We start from the raw sequence: 22,761 nt of genomic DNA, 5'->3' as shown, positions 1-22,761 counted from the left end.
GTGCGATATTTAAGTCTGGGGTTTGGTCAAAGGCCCTTTATTGGGGTTTCATATGTTTGCTTCCTGTTGGTTCCGAGTTTAAATACATTTTCTCAAGAAACACCCTTGATTTGAGGTAAGTTTTATTCTTGGACACAGTCCAAAAATTTAAAACTTATTGAGAGAGACCTTTTCTGGAAGAGAAAATATAGTTAGATATCTTCCCTAAAAGAAGAAAAGCACTGCCTGGCTCTAATTTTAAAGAATGACCCATGAGGAATCTAGCTCAAAATATGAAAATACAATATGAAGTTTAAAAGATTATTATGAGGTAGTAAAACAGAAAGCCACAAAAAATATTTTAAAGGGAATGTAAAGTATATATGGCACAGTGCAATGGAGGGACTGTCAGCACTATTTCTTTGTGTGTGTATCTTTTGTATTGCAGTGAACTGTGCAACAGCAAGATTTGAATATTCTGAATCTGCCATCTCCCTCTTCTGTCAATCACATCCTTCCAATTTTGAACATGCCAGGATGAACTATGTTGACTTCTTTGGCACAAGAAAGTGAATCCAGTGAAATTCATATATTCAATGGTTTCATGAAAATGAGAAAAGTCTGTCTATTTGCTAGAACAGCTTTGGGCTAGTTTTGAATGGCTGCATTTCATCTCTGCATTTTCCCTCCCCACAACTGTTATGATGTGAAAAGTGCCCAAGGCCAGGGGCTTGTAGGCCCAAGTCCACTGAAATTAATTGTAATTGGGAAAAAGGGCCTTTTGCCTAAGCCAGTCATATTATACTCTCCCATCTGACCACTTCTTTTCCATTGATGGATATAGTTTACTCTACCAAATCAGTTCTTTTTTTTGCTAGTGAAACTAATTTAATGCCAGCCAAAAATATATCAGACAGCTTCTGGCACCTATTTCTGTCTCAGAAGCATTCTAAATGCTCAGGTATACAGAAAGTTCTGCAGCTTACAATTGCTCTTGCTTCTGCAAAGTTTTTGCTTTAATAACAGCAACAGACAAGTTTAAATCCTTCTCTTTTGGACAGAATAGAGTGGATATTTTCCTACTGCAGGTGTGCCACCACCTCCTTTTGCACCACAGTGTGACTGTGTGCAGGTTGCAGAGGGCAGAAGACTCCTGCAATTCCAGACATTTTCCCTGGCATTCCACCATCTGATTTTGTCATGAGACTAACCAAAGAAAAGTGGAGTTATCACTACACAATTACATATTCACACTCTAAATTTAAGCCTCCCAAAAGTTTTCTGCTGGCTGGATTAACAGGGGTGGTCTTTGTTCTGTTAAGAACCAGAAAAGCACAGCTCCATTTCTCAAAAGTACTAATGCTGAGTTCACATTGGCTGAGCCAAATGCTAAATTGCCTCAGCTAAATGCAGTCTCACAGATACTTCATCCTTCCCAATGCTGTCAAGCAGATTATCCTGGAAAGAGTAAGGCATTGATGTGATAAACCTAGAGTTAGGAGACACTTTTTGAGCTGTTGTACTTGAGGCTGGCAATAAAACTTGAGATTTCCAGCTTTAGTCCCTGAATGGCTTTGTATTTGCCAAGGTGATTTTTAAGGTCTTAAGACTTTTTAAGAATTCAGGTTGAAGTGGTGTTGAGCCCAGTCTATATCTGCAAAGAGTCTCTTCAAAACACACTTGGGTGCTGCAGGAAGTGAGGGGAGTGATTCAAGAGGTCTCATGTTTCTTTCATGGGCCAATATGACCAAGCATGGTATGACGGGAGGAACTTTATTGCTAATGGAATAAGCCTTCAGATAAGATGTAAACCAGAGTTCCTGGTGGTTTTCTCTGTGCAGCAGCCTTCTGGATACTCTCCAGCTCTTCTCTGTCTACCTACGCTTCCAACTGCCTAAGATAGCGTTTATTTCCTGCTCAGAACTGTTCAGTAGCATTCCTGTTCACTATTAAAAGAGCAGCTGCATGGTAGTGGTGGGCAAAGAGAGCTTCCACCTCTCCAAGACTGTTATTAGACTTAGTTAAAATTTATAAATACACTTTAAGCCCAAGAATATCTTTTGAGAGGCAGAGATGCAAGGGAAAATGACGAAGTGAACAGCCTGAGAGACGGCCACTGGAAACATTTTGTTCACCAGACATGGGCTCTGACCTCCTTCTCTGTGTGCCTTGAGCATTTGCATTCATGGTACAAAGTGCCTGCGAATCCTTATTAAAATGGTAACATTTGTGCCCGGTTTGGCCAGTGAAATGGATCAAGGTCAGGATAACTGGCATCAGCCCCCTGTCAGGGACAGTGACTGTCACCCTGCCCTTTGCAGCAACCCAGTCCAGTCCAAAGCAACTGTGATCCCCTCCTCTTCCCTCTGCAGCACACATTTGAGCAGATTGATATCTGAGAGAGGGTCAGACGTAAATCTGTATGCAGATATTGTTCTTGGACCCTATTTCTAAACCAAACCTTGCCTGGATATCTCAAATTCTATTCTAAATTTGGCAGTTAGGCGCACTATCATTTAAATTAGAGGCTTAATCTTAGATTTCCCATGTTTCTCTCTCCTTATCTACTGCAAAATACTGCAACAAGAAAAGGAAAACTCCCAGAAAACCTCTTTTCACAGATGAGGAACAGCAAATCACAAGCAGGTTCTTTGAATACTCAAGTATATGATTATATATTTCACTGTCAACTAAAACCCCAGGAATAGGAAAATATGACTGTGAAAATACTGCCTTTAATGAGAGGACTTGGTTGTCACATTTGGTACGATATAATTTGTCTTTTATCTGGTATTAGTGAATAATATCACTTTGCCATTCACTGTAGTGTGTTTACCTTAGAAATCCACACAAACTTTCCTTAATATTAAATCCTGTTAAAGAAAGCTATCTTTTCTGGATGTCATATGCTTCCAATAATATATGGAATCTCCTCTGAGTTCCACTGGCTTTTCTTTCCTGAAATCTGCAAAATTCTCAGAAAAATATGTCTGCTTGCTTCCATCCCTGTGAAGCCACATTGACTTATGCTAGCAAAATATCCAGTTCATCTGTTTTCTGTTGTTTCATTACCTTCCCACCTTCCTGAAAGGGCTATTTCTTTGTCTGGGTTATTTGTCCCCTAGCCAGGAGGTGCTGCCTTATAAAGGGGGTGGTTTTTTTACATCAAACTCCATGCTGGATGATTTCTTTCTTTGTCTGCAGCCATAACATCCTCTTGTTCACACAGAAATAAAAAACCACAAAGGGTATGGATTATGTGATGCATTTCCTGCAGAATTTAATAATCACAGTAAAACACTGGCATATATTGCTGTCTACTTACAAATCTCTGTTTTCTGTAGAAATTACAGCTTACTATTTAAGTCACCTGAATAACCTGCTTCATACATCTGAACAACATAATAAAGCAACTTGTCCAGACTAGATTAATATCCTCTAGTGAGCTTGACATGAGGTCCAGATTCTGCTCTATGTTTCACTAATGCTGGTCTCAAATACATACTTATTTACAAATGGAATCAAATGAGGCATGATTCATTCTCCTAAAATGATTAAACCTGGATGTTCACAAGCACCCTGACAGTGAGCCACGCTTCCCAGTTCTTGTCTCTCCCCATTCCCCATCAGCAGGATGAGGCCTTTCCCAACACACACCCTCATGCCCTCCCATCTATAGCCAGAAAACGTTACTGCAACTGCAGCAATAGATTTCCTGGGAAAGGAGCATTTGGGAAGTATTTCATGTATTTCTGACTGTCTTCCAGTGCAGTTGAGCAGCTGGAGGACAGGTACAGAGCCAGAGTGAAGAGTAGGAAAACAGCAGTCCCATGAATGCTGAGTTACCAGAATATGCAGGGCAGTGTCCTGCACAGCAAGCCCTGATCCTTGTCCTTGGCTCATGATTTATTTAAACAGGACTAATTGCATGTTCCACACTCTAAGAACCATGGACAACTGGAAGCTGACAAGTACTTGAGAAACCTGTTTTGGGTAGGTACTCGTTAAGCCTCTGTTCCTGTCAGCTGGGGAGGATGTTTGAATTACCTGACTGGAAAATAAAGGCATTGAAAAAATATTCTACCTTTCCTTTCCTCTGTTTCTTTTAGAAATAAAAAAACCCAAGGAAAACGGAACATTTGACAATCTACAGATTTCTTTTTATAAAACAAATAACAACAATGAAGCTTTTTAGCTTTGTGAAGATGATTACCAAGATGATTACTAAGAAACTCCAACAATGCTGAGTGGCTACGTACTTGTTGGAAACCTGCATTCCTATTATGAAGCTCTTCCAATAGAAGCAATGAAATTAAAGTTATTTTTGAAGCCTAACCTCGAAGATCAAAAACTAATCAGAGTTCAAGTGCACAATATGATTCCCATTGGTAAGAGGGATTCATTTACAGATTTTTGTGACAGTAAAACAGACATTTATTTTCATAGAAGGGAGGCCCAATCCTAAAGCATGGACTATTAGTATCTGGCTGTGGGTTACTCGCTGAAAAATTATTGATATTCATTGAGAATAAGCCAAACATTGGTTTTGTTTTCACATCCCCACATACTCTCAGCAGGGTATAAGCTGTGCTCTGAGTTGGGCTGCGTTGTTGGTGCTCTGGATGGGTCTGTGTGTGGGGACAGGTTATCCCAGGGGTGCCACAGCAGCTGGAGTGGAAAAGCTTGTACAGCACCGTGTGGGACCCAGCCTGAGCAAAGGCTTCTTCTCAAGAGCCCAAATGAACTCAAACCAGGGCAAGAGAAACAGCTGAACAATTTAAGGCCGCACTTCAGTTTCCTTTTCACGTATTGCAATTAACAAATAATGGCAAGCTGCCCACTTGCAAAGGTAGCTCATTAATATATTTTGAATAGCTAAGAGCTTTGTTGTTGTTGATATTGTTATTATTATTATTATTACATTTTTCGCTTTTTATTAGCTCAGTGATATTTTCCAAAGATGACTTTGATTCCCTTAATGGCTCTTTAAAAAAAAAAAAAACACCAGCTAATATTTAGTAATTCCCCAGTTTCCCCCAAATACACATTGAAACTATAAAATGTTTCTAAATATCCTGAGAATTGTCTAAATAGATTTTGTAAAATTCCCATAACCTTTCACTAACCACCAAGCCCGTATTATCTAAAGAGGCTTCCAGGGAGGTGTTTGTAGGTAATTACCCAAGAATTAATCATAGGATCAACATAAAAGGCAAAATATAATAAATAATCAAGTTCTTACATATGCAAATCATTGTGAGGTATGTTACCAATTTTCATAGAGGGGCCACTGTCAGAAATGCAATTTCATCTATCCAATTAGCAGGTTTTGCTGCATTATAAATCTGTCACTGCTTTCTTTGCACCAAACAGCTGCTTATGCAAGTAACTGTGTGAAACTCTATTAAAAACCACAGGTCTGTATAAAGGCAGGTTAAAAAAAATAAATTCCCTGTAAAGCTGCATTGGGTCTGGAAGGCTGTGGCCAAGAAGCAGTTAAAATTATTAGAAAGGGAATTCCATCATGCTATTAATGTCCTTCAATTCAGCTGTGACTGTGTTCTGTTCACTTGGTTTTCCTCTTCAAGTGCTGTTCTGTTTTTAAAGCTGCTTTGAAGGAATGCTCTCCAGTGGACTGCCGCCTGTCACTGCTCCCTGTCATGTGTCCGATAATTAAAATCTGACTGATTTACTGACTGGCATCAACCATCACAGCTCAAGAGTTAGAAGATGTTCATCCTTCCCAAGGCTAAATTTACTTGGTGAAAAGGGGCCGCTTGCTTCCAGCCTGAGCTGTCATTCAGCTGCCGTGGAAACCATAAAGATAGCTAACAGAGCCCCAGCCAGCAGTCTTTAGTTTATTTTATTCTAATATTTATTGCCACCCAGAAAATGAACATAATACAGACAAGTTAGTGAGAGCACTGCACTAGTGATTTGTGAGGCTGGTGTGGAGTGAGAGCAAAACAGTCCTGCAGTATTAAAATAAAATAGAACAGCGGTGTTTCCCAAAAGTATGGCAGGGCTGTAGCTGTGTTTATTTTAACCCTAATGGGGTACAATTTATTATTACATTTTAAGTAGAAGCACTCTTGAAGAAGGCTGGTTGGGTTGGGGTTTTTTTCCCTTTTTTTTTTTCCCTAAGTGTAGACTGCTCAGGAAGTACAAAAAAAAAAAAAAAAAAAAAAAAGAAGAAGAAAAGGGAAGGAAAGGAATATCATGTCATCTTGTGTGAATGATCTAGCAGTATTAATGGAGCCTCCAGGATCTATTGAAAGCAGCAACTTCAATAGCTCAGGGTCATGATATCAGTACTTGTGATGGAACAAGCTATTTACAAAAGATTTAAACTCTGGGGAAGACGTCTCCTACAGGCTCTCAGGCTTATTCTCCTTAGCCTTTAGGGTCACATCCTGCTCCTCGGGCTCCTGTTACTTTCTCTGTTATCATAGGTTGGATGTGACAATTGCCAGCAATCTTTAGCTCTGACCCTCCACAATACAGTGTCACCCCAATCCAGAGCACAGCAGAGCAGCACTGTTCCCCCAGTTTTCAACCTCAATTTTTTTTTAGTGCACCATTCTTGTTTTTTCTGTTTTCTCGCTACAGTATTTGCCATTTTCTCCACATAAATAAAGCAAACCTTAAACATATACTGGCTGGTAAGAAACTCAAATACCTTTCCAGCATGAACAAGATTAATCACACATAATATTTACAGTACTAAACAAAACAATTATAACATCATATATACTCAGTTGAACAAACACACTGACAGTTCTTTTTGAAAACATAGAGTAAAAATCAAATGAAAATCCATATCAGAGTAAAGGAACCTATCTCCAATTTGTATTCCTCTTAAGCCATTTTTGAGACCAAAATTCAGATGCAGACACCTTCTCCATAAGTCATCAAGGCCTGATTTACCACTTGCTTTCCTGCTGTAGTGGTACAGCTGGAGGGACAAGCAGTGCACCAGAAGCAAAGGCAAGTAAAGTTACAAAGGGGCATCAAAGAAAATCAGGTTTGCTCATTTATGCCTACAGCCCGTGGGGTTTTTGCTCTGGCAGTTATAACACACAAAGACACAAAGTCCTGAGTGTGCACTGACAGAACCTTTGTTTCTGGAAATGTGAACCACGGTCTGGCTTTCAGAGGGCCCACAGCCCTCCTAGAGAGAGATGAATCCTGTCTACCAAAAGGGTAAGCAACCTGAGGGCTCAGCCCTTCAAATAATTTCTTACTTGAGCCTTAGTCATGCAAAATGTCCTACTGACCTTGGTGGCTCTACTCAGATACTCATGATTCAGGCCAATAAGTGTCTGCAGGGTCAGGTTCTTGAAACCAAGCCCCAAAACACATCTGTAAGCTCCCCTCAGAGAGTCTTTTTGAAGCAATACTCTAAATTACACAGTATCCCAGTCAGATGTCCTAGATAAACTGAGCTACTATTGAGGAAGACAATAATGTAATGTTTTCTATAAGAACCTGTGGAATGTTCAAAGATTCCCCTTTGTTGAGGGGGCAGTAAGGAAAAGAGAATGTGTAGATGTTCAGTACCTGCCTATGCAGAAAAGCCATAGTACAAACAGATTTTTACTAATCACCCAAGCGCTGACACATCTCTGGCCACAATACAGGATTTTTTCTGATCAGCCATAGATCTGAGGTACTGTAACAGACTGTAAAGGGAATTCAAAATTACTTATAACCAACAACTTCATCATTCAATCTCAAAAGTATTTCATCTTCCGTGTCTCCTTGCTTTCAGGAATTTCTCTCAACCTGGTATTTCTTAATCAGAACTTATTTCTTACAGGTCATCAATTTGATCTCTCAGTGTCTTAGTGCTTGGTATTCTCATTTGGAACAGCAATCAGTTGTGCCTATCAATCTTTAGCATCTTATATTCAAGATGCAGGTGTTTACAGCATGGTGCAAGAAACTTCCTGGCAAACCAAAGTTTAACAGCAAATATCAGCCATCTTGTAAAAAACCCAAAAACATGCATTAAAATTGAAACTCAACTGTAGTAGCCACAAAAATAACAAAACCATGGAAATATCTGGGAATGGTAGAGCTGCCTGCTATCTTGGAGCAGCCACAGGACCAAATTTTTTTGCAGTTAGTTCAAATATCACTGCAGAGCCTGAACATAAGCTGTGGTTAGATCACTCCTATTTTAGCAAGTATAAGTGATGGTATTTGGACATAAACCTCTGTAGCTTTTCCAGCTACACTAGTGGTCCTTATGATCTTCTGTGGTAGTGAATTTCAGAGGCTGGGGACATGCTGGGTGAAGAAAGATATCCTCTCATTTGTTCTAAATGTACCTCCCATTAATTTTAGTGAATGACAGGTTGTTGCTATATTAGGACTTAACATGGAAAAGAAGAACTGATCAGTTTTCACTACATACTCACAGCATTAAATACCTCAGTCAAGTTTCGTTGCATTTTTCTTCTTTCCAAATGCCCTTTTTCCTGAAATCTGTAATACAGGAGGATGAAAATTGGTTTCTAGTATGATTAATGCCAAGCAAAACTTTCAGCTCAATACTAGACAAAGATCACCTGGTTTTGATATAATGCCTCTTTCCCTTTTTCTCTCACTCCTTCTCTCCCTCTTCCTCTGGGGATGCACAAAGCATTTCAACCAGTCCTACTCTATGTCTAGGTCCCTCACCCTGTGTTCATGAAACACCACCTCCACACTGAAGGGATTCCAGGAACTGCTGCTCTCCACCTTTTCACCTCTAAGTATCCTCTGAAAAGGAAAGTATTTTTCACTCTCTTTTCAAAAATGTTTGGCAAGTTGGATGACCCCGTTGGATGACCCCCGTATCTCCAATGTCATTTTGACCGTGAGGGGGTGACAGAGTATTTCAGCAAACATGAAATGTGATTCTCTTCCAGTCAATAGAGTCTTCAAGGCACTTTTCACAAGTTCACCTGAGCTTATTAGAAACCAGGACAAGAGAAATGCTCATCCCTGCTTTAGTCTAAGGTCCAACTATGCTTTAATAGAAATAACATTGGAAAATTGCTTGAACTTCATGGGAGGAGAGCAAGAAAACATCATCCTGCCAAATTATGGTGGCTTCAAAGGGCATCCTCAGGCAGCAGCAAACAACTACCACAGCTCCAGGGTTGCTCTTGTCCCTGTCCCCCCAGCCCACTCCAATGGGGTGGCAAACTCCTGCCCCTCAGAGCCACCTCTGGCATCTGAGACTGGAGACACAGAGGGCCTGGTTACAGACACCAGGATGCACTGATGATCCAGAGCTCGGGAAGACAGGAGCAAGCAAATCCCCTCCCTTCATCAAAACATCAAAAATTGGTGGGTTTTGCAAAACCATTTTGAAACTTCTAAGATTTTTCACAAGCTTTGAAACCTGAGTGAGAGAGCTTTGTTTGATAGGAAGCATGGCAAAGCAATTTCCTTCACTCATGAGAACCCTAGGAATGCAAAGAGGAAAATATTGCCCTGCTACCATTTCCCTGCCATCCCAGAACGTGCTGTTCATCTGGTGCTGCCATCAGGCCTGGCTCTACACTGTCATGGATGTGCCAACACATCCCTGAGATGGCCTTCACCCTGGGGGCACTGAGGGGTAGAGACTTCATACTAAATGTGTCTTAATCTTTCTCCTTTACTGTGGCATAAAACTAATTAATTGAATTAGAAACTGTGACGAGGTAATAATAAATAAAAGTCAGTATCAGAAGGAAAGATTTTCAAAGCTATTTAAATGCCTGATATGAACAAAGCACCTAAACAGTTTTAAAATGTGACCCATAATGTGTTTCACCCCAAAGGATATAAGCAGGATATTGAAGATTATTCATATATAGGAAATATTCAATTCATCATCCAAATGCACCCACTTCTGCAGTGAAATATAGCAGATACTTAACAGCACCCAGCAATTCGATATGCATTGAAGGTGGGGTGTGGAGAAAAAAATAAAACAGTATCCAGAAGAAATTGCAGATGTCAGGAATGGAATTCACCAACTGGGAGGAGACGAGCAGAAAGGGAGATTACTATTTTTATGTAAAATAAATCAGTCTGCTAATCGGGCTGGGATTTTGCTGCTGGGAGTTAAGGAGGGCAAGAGGAGAACCGTAATTTTTAGAGCTGCCACTTTAAACTACAGCCTGATTTGCTTCACCACTGCTTTGATGCAGCATCAGAGAGGGAGCATCTTGAAGTGCTGTAATGTCAAGGCTCAAACAGGCATATTTTAAAGTAACAGGAAGTAAATTAAGCCAATTAAACCATCCTAATGCTTTGACTTTTTTAGAGTGCTTGCTTACCAAGCAGATTTTTCTCAGCTTCCACAGCAATGATCATTACCTACATTTCAGGAGGCAGCTATTTCCCAGCTTTGTAGGCTCACACCTAAAACTTTGGGTTATCCCTTTGCTTTCAAGCATAGAGTTTGTACATACAATGTGGAGTTCAACAGTCTTTACACCCTTGGTGGAACCCCTTGTATCTGGAGGGAACTGAAGCAATGAAAAAAACTCTTAAAATCCCTTCCAGGCTCCCTTGCTGAGACTTGTGCCCAAATAGGGAGAACCACCCCCTAGATGCTCCAGTTGCCAAAGAGCCAGTGATGCCTGGGCCAGGACATGGTGCCCAGAGCCCTGTGCCCTGCAGCAGCTTGGGGACCTGCAGAGTGCTCCATGAGGGCTGTTCCAAGTCCATCAGGGATTTTCTGCTTATCCAGAGCTCTGCAGCACATTGTGGGGCCACCACAGCCTGTCTGTTTGCAAACCTTCCCTCCCTCCAGCTTGGAACCCATCAGCCCAACCAGGAGACCAAAAGGACCCCCATGTTCTGACATTGCTGCTTATTGCCTTAAAGGTAAAAGTCCACTTCTGGTGGAGATACCGGTCTGAAGCAAAGATTCATCAGGTACCCACTATACTGGGAAACAAACCCAGAATGTGGTAGAAGAAGAATTGAAAGATTTGAGGTTTCAGCTCTTGCAGATGACAGACCAGCTTGTCTCCTCACACCACCTTAGCTCAGAGATACCCAGGTAAATCTACAAGCCTTTAAGTCTTTCCACATTACTAAAAGAGCAGGTCTTATACCTCAAGTTTAGTAAAAAGTCTTACTGCTTTTAACCTTGATTTTTTTTTTTTTTTTTGTTCTTCACTCACCTTCTTTCAGCACTTGTTGAGCTCTCACATGGTGAGCCTTTAGTTCTGGCTGGGAGCTGAGCATCACATGCATCAAGATCTTTACTAAAACCCAGTGTAGGTCACCACACAGCTCATTAAATAAAGGGACATACTCTGCATGCCAATTAAGAGATTAAATTATGGAACAAAGCAAAGGGAGAACTAAAATTTAAGATCCCCTTGTATTTTCTGGCAAGTCATCTGTCAACTGGAGGAGCTATTCCACTAACTGAAGCTTGTGAAGAGCCTGACATAGCCATAACCGTGAATATCTCAAATTGTCATGTCAGCTGAGGTTACTGTGAAGTTGAAATTGTACTGGCAGTGGAGTTCTCTATTGTCATGATTCCTATACAGACAGAAAGATGAGGAGGGAAAGAGAAAAAGAGGCATAAAAGTTTCCCAGCTCAAGTTTAGACATGTTCTGCTATTTGTGAATAGTAAATACTATCACATATGTATCATAAAAGCCAATAAAATGAACATACAAGAATGCCAGGGGCTATTCATACATGCAGTATATTTTATATTGACAACTAAAGTATTTTAAAATGTTATAGTTGAAAATTTGGAGAAAAAAAGTGGTTCAGATGTAATTTAAGCACACTGCCAAATTCACGTTCAGCTGGGCATTACTTTTGGACTTCCAAGTGGTTTGGATGCCAAAATCCGTGTGTTTGTGTGTGTGTGTGTACACAGGCAGAACTGCATGTGCCCTGGCAGCAGTGCAGAGCCCAACATCTCCCCTACGTGCCAGCCTGGTCATGTTGGAGGCAGTGTTCTCCTGCTTTTGCAAGGTTTCTCTCGGAGTCCATTACCAAAACACTGCTGTGAGGACCATGGGGGTGCTCTGCTTCCAAAAGCACTCAGAGGGTGGTGGGGTCCTGGCACAGGTTGCCCAGGGAAGTTGTGGATGCCCCAAGCCTGGTAGTGTTTAAGACCAGGCTGGGTGGGCCCTGAGCAACACGATCCTGTGAGTGGCATTCCTGCCCTCAGCAGGCAGTTGGAACAAGGTGATTTTAAGGTCCTTTCCATCTCTAACCGTTCTGTGATTTTATAAAACACAGACACACCCATGGGAACAAACTCAATCCACATTTTCCCCTGCAGACAACCTTACCCAACACTGAAGAATTACACTGAAAAAGTTTCACTACACAGAAGAATATAAAATTGGGGGTTTTTTACACCAGAATGAAGAGGTGGTCCTCTTTTCCTATCTCATATGTGGGCTACAGTACCATATTCAGGCTGGCTTTCTACCTCAGGTTGAGTGAAATCAATTTTCTATAGTGAATTAGTTTCAACAGCCTGATGGCAGACCTTAAATCCAGGGTTTTTTAAACCCTAGATTACTGCAGACATGAGTGCTAATATTCATACAATGGCTGCACCCACCTTACAAGCCAGACAGGCAAAATTCAGTGCCTCTCTAAAATTTATAAAGCTGAATTAGCCCATTGCTGTGCCCCCACTTGCAGCTGAGACTCACAGTGTGTTAGCTTGGACCCTGAATGCCCTGTAATAAATTCTGCTGTAATTCTAGCTTACAGTTGAGCACAACTGTTTGTGTCAGTCCACGCAGATTATTCCCAGCTTCTCGCAGCTCTGAGCTGGGAGGCTGCATGCATGAGGTGCTGGGCCCACAATGAGGGACCCCTTAGGTGCCAGATTTGCAGAGGTCAGTATCACAGCATCTCGGCATCTCCTTCAGCTCTTAGCAACCATAATAGAGCTCGCTCTTCATATAAGCACTGATCTTCAAATGTGACTCCAGGTACATAGTCCATGAATGGGACTGGACTATTAAAAAGAATTGAAAAAAAAAAAAAAAAACTAAACCAGTTGTCACATCCATTACACTAAAAATTTTGAAGGTCTCACACAGAGCTCATCTTCCAAGACTACAGGCACCCCGGGGATGGGAAGGACGCAGTGTGGATCAGGAGAGATGGGAAGGAGCTTTTTCTTTCAAAAGAATTTAAAAATTAAGCAATTTGTGAAAGCTCAGACCTGCTGCTTCAGCTTTGACTGTCACCCAGGCCTCATAACAACGCCTGGATGTTTTCAAACAGCAGGGAAGTCTTGCTTCATTTGGACAGTGCCAGCAGACCAGACTGACTCCTGAGGAGCAGAGAGGTGAGGCTGCGGGAGCAGTCTGGCTTCCCAGTCCCACCAAAGCTCAGAGTGCCTGTGCTTCCTGCAGGGCAAGGACCAAACCCTGCTCCTCCACCTGCTCCTCAGCCACACACAGAACTGCCCATGGCCCTTCACCATTGCATCCACCCTAACTCGGCTGTGCTGTTGGAGCACCGGGAGAGCAGAAGGGAGCAGTCCCCTCCCGAGCCGTTTAGCCTGCCTGCACAGGGGCAGGAGTTAACAGATGTGGGTCCCCACCATGAGCTCCCCTAGGCCCTGCTGCAGGCAAGCAGAAAAACCCTTTACCAGGCCTATGCTGAAGATTTCTATACAAATAACTTCACCTCCCTCAAATCTCTCTTAATATCATCATCCACCCCACTGTGAATTGGCCAGTGGATTTGAAACAGTGAGGTTTGGAGCTAATTAGAAATCGGAAGTGCTGTGTCGGTCCCAGAATTGGATCAGCAGCCAGAGAGCAGTTACACACAAACTGTGATTTATCCTGTAGTGCCAGAGTTACTCTGTGGCTGTCACATGTCATTGTGTGAGGTGACATGTCACATCTTTGTCATGGTGACATGTCACCACATTACTGTGCAGCTATCATGGACATACAGTTAAAAGCTCTTACTACAACTGTTTCCACTTAGGTATTTAGTTTCTTAAGGATTACTGACTGTGATGTAGAAATTCCTATCAATCATAATGTCAGCTCTACAGAAATTAAGCTACTTTTAGAGGAGGATTTTGAAACAAATGTAATAACACAGAACAGTGCCTATTTCTCAAAATGTGGGTTACATCCATCAGGGCAATGACATAAAAGACTAGGTGGAGACAAGGGAGGGTTCTTTCTATTGTTTTCCAGAGAGCTCACAAGAAAAAAAGACAAATCTAACTGTGAATGAAAACAATCTTGAAAACATGCAATTAGTACTGCAACTGCAGAAATGTTTTTTCTAAGTTTGAAGAGAGCCTCAAAAAGAAGGTATAGAGCTATTCACCTACATTGGCTTTCATGGGCCGAGAAACTAAAAACTTTTATGGCTTTTCTGCTTACCCTGGAAGCACACATGGCTAATTCACAAGCTCTAGGAGTTACTACAAAGTAGCTGGTGACCTCAAACCCTCAGATGTTACAGGCACACCGTCAGTCTTGCACAAATGCTTCACAGCAAACCACTCGGAGATTTGTCCTCACAAAGTTTTTAAAGCAGATAGTTCTGCAGCTCTGTGTTATTTTGCTGTAAAAAGACATTGTTTTTTCAAGTGAAGGCAAAGTAAAGGAAAAGGATGATTTTGCTAATGAAAAAGTGTGAAGGGGAAACCAGAGCAAAGCAGGAGAACTTGTGGATGTGTATGGAGAAGTGCACGTATGTGTGTGTGTGCCTGTATATGTACACATATATTTATTTATTTGACAGCATAAAAAACTATAACTATCTGTTAGTTTTCCTGCTCCTGAGGGGGAACTTGGCTAAGGAAGCACATAGTAACCAGGAGGCAAAGAAGTACTTGCTCTCCTGGAACTGAGTTCATGTGGAATTCCCTGTCCCAGAGGAGAAGAAAGAAGAATTGCTATTTTCATTCAAAAAAAAAAAAAAAAAAATTTCCTAATGAAAGTGGCATTTTGCTTCTGCAAATTTGGAAAGAAAAGGGAAAAAAAATAATATTGAGAGCTGTCATTTTAATGAGCAGCCTTTGGTGGGATTGCACAAGGTAAAAGTCATAAAATTTAGCCCAGATGTTTAGTTGGAAAAAGAAACTTAATGCCATGTTTTTCACATTTTCATTGTGAAATCTTATCATAATTTACATTTAAAAGGTTGTACAAATGTTGACAGTTCTTTAGTAGAATTGTAAGCAAGCTAAAAAAGGTAAATTCACCTTAGGATCCCCTAAGACTAGTCCTAAAACTGAGCTCATCCTTTGTAAATTCTGCCTGTCAACGACTGTATGGCTCTGTACTACACTGCAGTGTTTTACGTCCACACACAGATGAAGCCTAAAATTTCTTGTACACAAAAAATGAGCATTTTGGCATAAACAATGTGATCAAGACAGTTTCCATCCTCATCACTGAATCTTGATGGTTTTCTTGAACTTAGATGTAACAGTTCCCCACACACAGGATATTGTGTGTGATACAAGTGGTTTCAACTTGAAAGCTCACTCCCACCAAATGTCTGCATTTCTGTGTGAGCCAAGAAAGACCTAAACTCAACTATAACATATTTCCAAGAAAAAGTCTTTGCTGTTATTCTCTCAGGCACAATTTTTTTCCTAACCAATGATGCTATTTAATCAAAACTCACACTAGTCTTCCTAAAAGGATTTAAAAAACAAAACAAGAAAGAAGCATTTCTGTTCCATAGCTTAGTTCTTAATCATCTAATCAAACTTGATAAATTTTCCACTCTCTCTCTCTTAAAATGAATTCTTGGCAGCCTTCAGTGAAATTAAAAAAAAAGTTCATGTAGAAGTTCAAAGCAGCAATTTATGTTTCTGATAATTTTAAATTAATTCCTAATCTATGAAGCATAAAGAAACTATGCTTGAGATGCAGCCCACATCCAACCATATGGCTTAAGGAGACAGTGTCTGTGACGTGAGGCTGCAGATCTTTCTGTCCCTGGCATACACACCTGAAGTTCATGCCCCCTAATGTAATTGGACAGTTTTGTTTGTGAAAATGGCCTGTTCTGCCAAATGCTGAAGTCCTTGCTTTGACAGATATATCACTTTTCCAATGTGAGTGTGTTTTGAAGAGAGCTGACACATGATCAAGTTCTCTTTAATATCCTTCAACAAACCTGACAGTTGTCCAGCAGGGTCTTGTGCTGCATCCAACTGTCAGCTCCTGCGGAGGCATTATGGGAAAGCTGACTGAGGAAAACAGCAGTAAAGAGGAAAAAACTGATTTATGCTTCTCTGCGTACTCAGTACCAAAAACAAGTACCTCAGCTCATATGTATTTTAGCAGGCCTACATGGACAAAGCCTCCTTAGGCTCCAGAAAAACAGGAGAGCAAACTATTTATATTGTAATTATTTATTGTAGGGATTTATTGCATGTGTCATTATAAAGCACCCCAAACCTCACATGCACGGGTGTGATCCTTTCTGAATCTGAGCTGCCTTATAAGTAGCAATAACTGTATGGTTTTTAACTGCTTGGGGTGCATCAGTTTCATGCAGTTTTCAGAAGGGTCTTTCACTTAAAAGAGTCCTCATGTAAAAAGAAAGAACGTATTTTATAGTATTTTACTGCTTACATATGCCACCAGTGAGAAAGTCCATGCTTCCAGAGGGTCTGACAATGTAAGCCTAGAATATCCTCTTAAAATTGTTATTTAGGCCAGATGTTGTCATTTTGTCACCTTAAAATTTCATTTTCCTGCAGGAAGGTAGAGTCTGATTGCAGTCATTTTGTGTTACTAATGAAATGCAGCCTTGCAACAAGAAGGAACTGAACTGGACCAAGATAATAGCATAAGCCCCACCATCCCCACAGTGAAAGTGGCATTTGTACCCTCAGACTGCAGCTGATTTCTTTGTCTGAAAACTCCCTCAGCCAGTCTTCAGTCGTGTGCTGCTGAAAGACTGAAACAGCCCTTAATGCCCTATTCCCTACAGTGAATCCCTTTGGTCTGAAGCCTTGTGCCAAAATGCTCCCCCCCGACTGTGGGGAGCCCACATTCCCATCTCGGGTTCAGGTTTGTGCAGCTCTGAGCCTGCACAGGGTCAAACGCCATGTGGAGAGTCCAGAGAGGCAACCCCAGGCTGGAGGGGCTCAGAGCTGGAGCCAGCAGCTCTGCTGTAAATCAAGCTCACCCCCCTGCTCAGCCCTGCATGGCTGGAAATCCTGCACGTGAACACTGCCGCGGATGTGCAAGTCCTGAGGTTCTACATAAAAATGACAGAAAGATCCTATCAGACAGAAAGACAAGTGTTATTGAAACAGTCGTAGAAGAGTTGGTCTGAACAGGAGTACTGGAGAATGACCATGTTATCTCTGTTATTCCAGTGCCCCTTTAAATATAGTGCTGAGGTGACTGCCTACTTAGCCTACGGTGAAGGCCACACTTGTCTGCGGTGAAGTCCCATAATCTTAGTTTATTGCATTGCATGTATTGTATTTGCTCAAGCTGCTGCCTGAGGGGGTGCTTGTGGGAAATGTATAGCTTTCTGCTCCCCCCTTCTCTCGCAGACTATTTAGGCTGACATTTATCAATAAATTGCACATATTGTTATACATTTTTCTGTCGGAGCAACGCTGCAAGATTATGTGATGAGCACATTTTATCAATCTAACGCCTTTTTTTTTTTTTTTTTTTTTTTTTTTTTCCCATACAAAGATTTTTGCTGCAGAAGTGACTGGAATGTCACAGCTCCAGCATGACCTGATTGCTAAGTCAAACCAAAGATCTGGAGAGTTTTCACTGCAGCCCCTGTTTCAGGAAACATTTCTGGGGAAAGCTGTTTCTGGCGGCTGCTCTCCCTTCCCCAGGTCTGTGGTCGGCAGAACTGTGTTAGAAATGCAACACGGCCCTCTGTTCCCCACAAAGCCCATAAATCTCCCACAATCAGGCAATTCCTACATTCTGCAGTTCTGTATGTTACGTTTTTCCCGCCATGGTCTAAGCTGCTAAAAGCCACTGCCCTGACCTCCTGTTAACATTTTTGGTTTGTTTTATTTTTTCCAAGGTAGCAGTAAAATGACCCTATGATCAAGATCATGTCAGTTAATCCTCCTTTCAGATCAGCACAACTCTTCCTCATGCATTACATTTAAATTTTCTTTTAAAAATGCCTTCGCCAGAAAGACAAATCATTTGTCTTCAAATTTCATCTGTCAAAACCTAGACGGGCTATTTCCATAGTGTATCTTTAATCTTTTTCTGAAGTTTGCATCTTTTGTTTTACTCTCCTCATTAGTTGCACCCACAGATCTGGATTATTTCAAAATGCCACGGTTTTGGACAACATGAAGGAAGCTCCAAGTCACATCAGTAGAAGAATCAGAGTTAAAACTCTTTAAAAGAAAAGGAGCAGGAATTTGTCCTCATGCCTTCTGCAAAATATGTGTGGCAGCCGTGACCAGCCTTCTTTCAGGCCCCCTTGTCCACACACAGGTGGGCAATTTGGGAAAAATCTATTTTGAGCATTTTGACAGAAGTTGGAAAAGCTGCTGGACGCCACACACAGTTTGCTTCAAGACTTGTTTAAACACAAGATGTGTTTGGCATTGAGTGCCACTCACTTTGGAAGGGGATAGAATGACTTTGGAAGATGCTGAGACCCCAAATAGAGCAGAAAAGCAATGCCAAAGTGATTGAATTCAGCCATCTGGAGGGAGCTCAAAGGCACACCCACCCCACCAGAGCAGCCTTGTTTAAGCCTTCACTGGAGGCAGTGTGGACATGGCCCAGTCTAGAGCCCTGAAAACCTCCAAAGGAGCCCTGCTGGCTTGGACTGAGGTGCAAAGTGATCTGGAAACAGGTCCCAACACAGCAGAGTGTGTCACAGCCACAGAGATGGGCCTTAGTGAGACCACCCATGCTCTCTGCAGTTGAATCCCACAAAAAAATATACCTTATCTTTGGGTTGGCCCTTGATTTACTCCACTAGAGAACAGGAAAATCCTGGTGGACATGGCAAGAACTACTGTGGAGATCCTCACAGAGACATATGGCCCCAAGTGCCTTCAATGGCAGGGACACATTGGCAGGAAAAATTAAAGGGTGCACCACATTTGTAGGTGGCAGGAATGATTATTATTAGGCAGACAACCTGCCTTTTACTTCTCCAAAGTGTGGAATTTTTGCTGGAACAGTCCAGCTACTGCACTGCAGCTGCCCCTAGCTTTAATACAGCACTACCAAGTCTCTGCAATTATGAAGAATTACCCAATAAACTGTTTTAACTTTAAGCCTTAATGAAGAATTTCAATCCATTTCAACCAAACTATTTTCTTTGGTCCACACTGACTAGCAGACACTACTCTGAAACAAAGAAAAGAATAATACTATAGCAAAAAGAAACAATGAAAGAACTCATTGGTTATGCAAATTTACTGCTGTCATTGTTTTATTATTAAAAAATGTTTTGGTAAGAGCATTTTGTTGAATCAAGATTGATTACAACAAAAAGTAAATCCAATAAAAAAAACTAAAAAGATGTCAAATATTTTTACAGAAGAATTACAATACGGAGAGTATTTTATGAAACATGCTGACTCTTTGTTCATTCTTGATGGTTAGACACACACATCAATGAAAGATTTGTCAGAAATAACCATCTCAGTTTCTAGTCTTCAGTGAGTTATGTGCTAACTGAAGTCTCTGCATTTGTAAAGTGTTTATGATCACTTCAGAATTAGCAGCTTCCCAGTAATGTCAGATTTATGGAGAATCTGTTAAACATTTGAATCAGACCTGCTTACCTGAACTAATCCATCTGAAAAAACCAACCATATTCTTCCCAAATGCCAAGGGTTATGTCACATCATTTTGTCAGTGCAAAAGAAAACATACTGTTATAAAAAAAAACTTTGCCAACAATCTGGAGGTTTGATATATAAAAGTATTTGGATTATTGACACTCCACTGCAGCTTTCTTTTCACATTCTTAATTATTGGCTGGTATATCCTCACCCTGCATGGAAGAATAAAATCAAATCAAAGTTACAGTTCTGTGTTTAACATTAAAATTCAAATATGAAAATTTCCCAAATATTCAGGAGTCTGAACTAGTGCAATATACATGCAGTACATTGGATGGAATCTGCTCTGTACCAAAAATAGTGGAAAGCCTTTGTATGTGCTTAGCAGACAGACTCTGCCCTTCCTAGTGCAGCATTTCAGAAGCATTTCACTGCAAGCATTAATGAATTGAGTCCCACAGTGAGGGACCGAATGGGAGAGGACAGGAAGAGGAAGAGATTGGGAAGGAGGACAAGATACAGGAAATTATAAAGGGCTACAGCAGAGAAGAAAGCTGACTGGATAAAAACTGACAAAGAGAAAACCACATGTGAAAGAATTGAAGCGTGTTGCAAATAACATCTCCAAAGTAGACATGTGTATTTGAAACTCTGGGCTGAGTCTTCCTTTTTGTCAATGCTGACTTTTTCAGCCTAACTCTTCTCAGTATCTCTCAGCTAATTCCGTTACATTTCCATTCACTTCTAGAATATAGGGCATTACTTTCTTTCTCTCAAATCTCCCCTTGAACTCCATTTTCTTCCCAAACTCATACAACAGCTGCCTGTGCTTCTGCCTTGATTTTTACACTTTTTTTTTTTGGCTCTGTTGATTCACAACATGTACACACATTGGAAGGATCCACTCCCTCGCATTTCACCACATCTACTCAAAAATCCTTAGCCACGTGAACTGTTCCACAAAGCAGCACAGTGCTATAGTTGCACAGTTATATTTCATCTGTGATCTGATACTATCACCCTAGACTGTATCATTCCAAAAATAGTGACGGTTTCCTCATCCTTTTCCAATACTCTTGGAGACAACAATTCAAGTTGCTACAGCTATAGGCCATCCCACTCATTCAAAGTACCCATACAAATGTTTCTTGCAAAGCATACCTGTACTTAGACTTTATATCCAACCATCAGTATATAACATATGCACTTAATCAATTTATAATTTCAACATTTTATTATCACATCTCCCAGGGAACTGGTTTAGCTAATGATAATGAATGGTCATGACTATCACGTTACTGGGATGGCATTCAGAGGAGAACAAAGAGAGAAAAATCCTACCCTCATATGACCAGTGTCATGAGGTTAAATAGTACTAGAACTCTACCCTCTTGCTTTTTAATGTGGAAAAGACTAAATAAAACATTAAAAAAAGAGAAAATATGCATGAAAGATAATGAATGGCCATTTTATTAACTGCGCCATTCGTGTTTCATCTCTGTAGGATAATAAAAGACACATAGATCAGCAAAGCTGTGATGTGATGACCACACTTGGAGCTCTCACATCCCCTGGTCTCTGACACAATGAGAGCCTCCTCCTCCTCCCTTTGGTTCAGTCTTTGGATGCTCAACAGTTCTAAAATCATTTTGGACCACAGAAAAATCAAGCATCCAGAAGAGAACTGTAAATAATTCAGGACTAAATTTTCCAATTACATATCCAAAGCAAGTAATTAACTTTCTAAAAACACAAGTTGCCATAGATGGAAAGCAGCACATGTACAGATTAGGTCTCTTATAAATAAAACCTGAATTGCTAGGGGAAGTAACACCATTTGCTAATTCTAAGGCTACACATTTTTCTGGAACATGTTTTAGCCACATGGTTTTTTTGTCCTTAACACTATAATCTCTGCAGATATGCATGTCAGCAATTCCTGCCTAACCTAGCTTACACATGCTTCTCAAGAGGAGAAAAAGAAAAAGTCATCACTAACAGAATCAATATAATTTCATAAGAAATTCACCAAGCAAACCTCTTTTCAAAGACTTTTAGCCCAAATGAAAAATTCAAGGTTTTAATAAGTTTAATAACCTTCTGATAGGCATTCAAATTTCAGGTGTTTATCCAAATACCCTCAAGCTTCAGAGAATCCCTTATCACTGCTTCAGTTCCTAATAGCTGTCATTCCAATAAATATCAGAGCAATTAAAATCTCTATCAATCAAAAATATTGCTTTCTTACAGGCCTGTCATTTTTTTTAAAAGCAAATCCTGATCTACCTTTTCTAACACCTCTTGGATTTTATAGCAACATATAATAACCATCTGACTGCCTTTATTTCCATTTAACTTTTATCTTTAATGTCTCTGCTGTTTCAACCAAAATATTTATAGCATTTTTTCCTTTGCACACTTAATAATATTGTCTCGGTTTCCTGCTGTGTTTTGCCCTTCATCCTATGAGGAGGGAAGGCAAAGCCAGTGAAACCAGTTCTGGAAGAGAAAGCCAAATTTTTCATTAGTGTTCACAAATCTTATTGAGAGAACAAAGACATCTTCCCATCATGAAGATGCAAAAATATTTCCATGGGCAATGCTGACTATTTCAACAAAACTGGATAAATATCAAAAAAAACCCCTCCTTTCTCTATAGTGTCATATTACAGACTAAAATTGCCACTTTTTCTGACACAACCTATTGAAATCCCTGTTTAGATCTTTCTTTTGTGTCATTTGCTTTCTCGGAGGGCAATGGGGGTTAAAAAGGCTATGGAGAAGCTTGTAGTACTTGTGACACAAAACTATGATGGCTTGGCAAAGGGATTTAGCTGCAAGAATTGGAAAGAATATTTTGGAATTGAAAGAGGTTGAGACAATAAGCATGAGAAATTAGATATGGTCTGTAAATGGAGTTGTAGCAAGAGCACCCAGAAAAATAAGTCTTCTTACTTAATTGGGGAAAAATTAAGAATTCTGCTCTTCTCATGCTGCATTC

This window comes from Coloeus monedula, assembly GCF_965178545.1.
Source record: "Coloeus monedula genome assembly, chromosome: 13".
Taxonomy (NCBI): Eukaryota; Metazoa; Chordata; class Aves; order Passeriformes; family Corvidae; genus Coloeus; species Coloeus monedula.
This window is presented reverse-complemented; position numbering follows the sequence as displayed.